Source organism: Malus domestica, chromosome 08, assembly GCF_042453785.1.
Source record: "Malus domestica chromosome 08, GDT2T_hap1".
NCBI classification, from domain to species: domain Eukaryota; kingdom Viridiplantae; phylum Streptophyta; class Magnoliopsida; order Rosales; family Rosaceae; genus Malus; species Malus domestica.
The window spans coordinates 6,917,545-6,921,802 of record NC_091668.1 but is presented as its reverse complement, the minus strand read 5'-3'; positions in this window follow the sequence as shown (position 1 = coordinate 6,921,802).

The following is a 4,258-nucleotide window of genomic DNA, read 5'->3' as shown; positions in this document are numbered from 1 at the left end:
AGATGAAAAGATTCGTATTCTAGGGAGCAAAGGAGAAACGTTTTGTGTGTGTGTGTGTGTGTGTGGTGCTTTAGACGTGAGAAATGAGGGGTATTTATAGTACGAGGGGTTGGTAGGTAAAATAAAATAAAAGAGATTATTGCTTAAACGTAGAAATAAAATAAAGGGTGGTGCAACTGGCAGAGCTACTCACAAAGCTAAGGTGGGTTGTTGCCCAGGAAGGTTTTTGGTAAACCCATGTTGTAATGATTTATGTTAATGCATGTAGCTTATATAAAGCACCCAATTTTAGTACAGGTTATTATTCAATGTATATTTAGTGCATTGTAGTTAATAAATAATATTTTTTATGCTAAAAATAATAAATGAGTTTTCTCTCCCTTCTCCATCCGTTTATCCTATTTGTTATTAAAAAAAAAAAAGACAATTTACCTTATGCAATTTAGCCTCTGTGCTTCTTACTCAAGAAATGAAAAGAAATTTTTGTTTTGAATCTGCGAATAAAACTTATCACTGCAATTTTCTTACTTTCCGTTGAGATTTTCCAATGAATGTCATGTTTGGTATGTTCTTAATCTCTTCATTTACTTATTCTTGACTTAATTAGTAGGTTAATTATTTATACAGTCCTTGAATTTGTTGATTAGGGTTACGACTTTGAGAATAATTTATATTCCATTGTTGTTGTTTCATGTTGATTATTATATAATTTTATGTAGGCAAAAAAATAAAAAAAAATAAAACATATGATTTTATGCTACTAATTTTAGCTAACCCACCCAAGATTAAAATCATGGCTCCACCTTTGATGCTATTTGCAAACCCATTTTTACCTCTCACACACCCCAATCAATTTCAATAAATTGAGGAAAATCAACGGGGAAAAACTGACAAGGGCGTGTGGGAGGTGACTACCCTAAAATAAATAGGAGATTGATTTTAGACAATGAACCTATTGAGCATCGCCATCAAATATGATATGGCAAAATTTAATTTTTAGACTAAATTTGCAAAGTAAATGATGTGTCACTAATAAGAAACAAGCACGTTAATCAATACTTAAGATATAATCCAATCATCAACTTCTATGTCATTTAATTTACAAAATTAAGTCTACAATTTTTTTACAAATTTAATATCCCTAGCCCTATAAATGTATCAAATATTTATTTCATTAATATATTGGCCCCATAATTACTATTAAAAGATAATTACAATTGATTTTAGTTTTCATTCTATTATTTGTCAATGGGACCATGTATTAATTTTTGAAAGTGAGTAAAAAATAAATTAAAAGCACTTTTTTTAGTACATCGATATTTTTACCTTAGGAGAAGAGGGAGTTCGGCTAAGTCACACTATCGGCAACCTAATTTGGTATTGAATTCGTCATCCACGAGATTCGAACCCAAGACCTCTCACTTCGAAGTGAAGATGAATATCATTAGACCTTAGTACTAAGTGGCAAATTAAAAGCACTTAACTTCATCTTTGTTTACAGGAAAAAAAAGACAGCTAGAAAACAATGAGTCAAATAATTATTTGCCATGTCAATTATGACATCTCTATTCGAGAACTTTGATATATTTTAGTCCAGATTGACGTATTTGACATTTCCTTTAAAATGCAAAAACTTTAAAATATAAAATATCCTGAAGTGTACTAGAATTTTCATAATAAAGAAGGTTGAGAAGCCAGCTGGAGGAGTGCACATAACCACGGAAACAACAAAAACGAAGCAATTAATCAATTTAATACTCACCAGGTCCACAAGTCAACGTTAAACATTTTTAAAAGCCTTCTTTCAAGTGGCATTAGTCGGATTGGTACGTAACAAGTGGACGTAAACCAAAAAAAAAAAAAAAAAAATTTAAAAAAAAAAATAGTGCCAAAAAATTATGTAAGTTGCGAAACGCGTTTTGCATCTTTCACTAAAATGGAGAGATGGCTAAATAACGATGGTTGTAGGTAGAGGCAGAGTAGTATACATGAGCATGAGTTGTATGATTATATCTGCGGGGAGAGATCGTCAAGTATTAATGCATTTTGCATAAATAGGCTGTCATTTATACGTGCGCGTGCGACTGTCAGTCGTTAATATATAATAAGTCTTGCATGAATAGACGATTACTCATGAGAGTATGGGCTTTTTTTTAGGGGTTTTTGAACATTAGTCCTTACAAAAATATTAAAATAAAAAAAATAAAAAATAATAAAAAAACCTGGTACTAGATTAAATATTCAATTTAATCCCTTGAAGTGTACTTTTATTAAAATTGATATTCAAGTTTTGTTATTTAATATGTATTTTTATTTAATCTCTCCACATTAAATTTTAATTAAATTTTAATGCACATATTTAGTTCTTTAATTATAAGGAACCTAAATGAGAAAATATTAAAAGAACTTTCTGATACGTAAATATGCAAGTGTACAAAAATGATTGTACCGAAATATAGAAAATTGAGTTCTTTATACCGAAATATTTGTACCTAAATGTTTATACTTAAATGTTTGTACCGAAATATATTATAATGAACCTGAATGTATGTACTGAAATGTATTATATTGAATTAATGGACCTAAATGTATATACCGAAATGCACGTACCAAAATGTGTGTACCAAAATATAGTATATTGAATTAATGTACCTAAAAGTCAATACCCAAATGTGTGTAGCAAAATGTACATACTAAAATGCATTATATTGAATTAATATACTTATATATGTTTGTATCGATGGATATACTAAAATATTCAAATGTATTAATATACCTAAATGAAGAACATACAAAACTATTATCGGAATATATTATAAAAAATTAGTTTGCCTAGATTTAGACATTAAAATATATTATGATGAATGAAATGAAAATTAAATTTAAATGTAATTAATACATTAAAAAGGAAAGAAAAAGATAAATAAAACATCAAAATATGAATAATAAATGACATGATTAAATGTATCAGGGACTAAAATTGGATTTTAATCCTACACAATATTATAGTCCAAAACTCATATTTTTTTAAGGATTAAAATGAAGATTTCCATTCTTATATGAAAACATAAGACCTAAGTTACTTAACCTATAAGCCAAGCACTTTGTTGATCACTAGGAAATTCTAGACGGATTTACAATTAGAAAACCAAAATCGTGAGCATCAACATGTAGATTCCAAATCCAAGTGGTAGTATCAGGTTCCTTATCTATTGTTTTGAGAAATGACCCGATCTCGTCCATTCCTCAAAAGGAGTTTTTCCGGGATCACTAGCTTCCAGCTCCAAGTCTAAAGTTGAAATAAAACAGAGATCCATAACTTTAGCCTTCTAGTGAATGTGTTTTGTGCCACTACCACCAAAGGAGGATGGTCGGTCCCGTCATTTGCCACTTTTAGACTTTTAGTGTGCTTTCTCTCGTGACACGTCGTTTTAACATTTGCCTGTTACCAAACACGGAATCAAATACATTCAAAGCCCTTCCTCGTCTTCTTGCAAACCCTATTTTAGTTTGATTTATCTTTTTTTTTTTTTTTTTGTAAACTGTTTGATTTATCTTTCTTAATTTTAACAAAATGTCAACCGTTCAATTTTAAGACAATGTTAAGAAAGAATCCTCCAAGCTTCCATGTTGCATCACTTAGCTGGCATGGGGCTGACTTCATTTGGGCTTACATGAATTCTAGGGATCGATAGAGAGGACAAAATTTATATATGTTGATCGGAAACTAGACATAACAAAATACAACTTATATCAAGGAGGTTTATTTTGATTGCACCGAGTAATTTTATAAAAAAATCTCACACATGATGGACTAGTAAGTTGCTAAGGGCAATCCTTGACCAACACAAATTAAAATGTTGTAGTTTGTTTCGGACACTATAAGCTGCTCTCATCCGATTGTCTCTAATTTTTGTATATGGATGACCAAGCCTAACATGCCTCCTTGGAAAGAACCGAAGAAGCCTTTTTATTAGCTTTAATTGGTATTGCTCATATACTTCATAGGAGTTAAGAGTCACAAGAAACAATTGTGAGATGATGTGGTAATATCCATTGATCAAAGGTACGTTGTAACTTGTAAGCGAAGATGTGTTAATGACAGCTTCCTCACCAATACGGTTTAAATTTAGAGTGCGTGTGCGCTGTGTGGGCCATGCCCTTAAGACGAAAGAAATCGATATCAAAATATTGAGGAAGATCCGACTGGGAAAAGGTTTATCCATGCCTACTGCATCCAGCGGAGCTGGAGCCCATG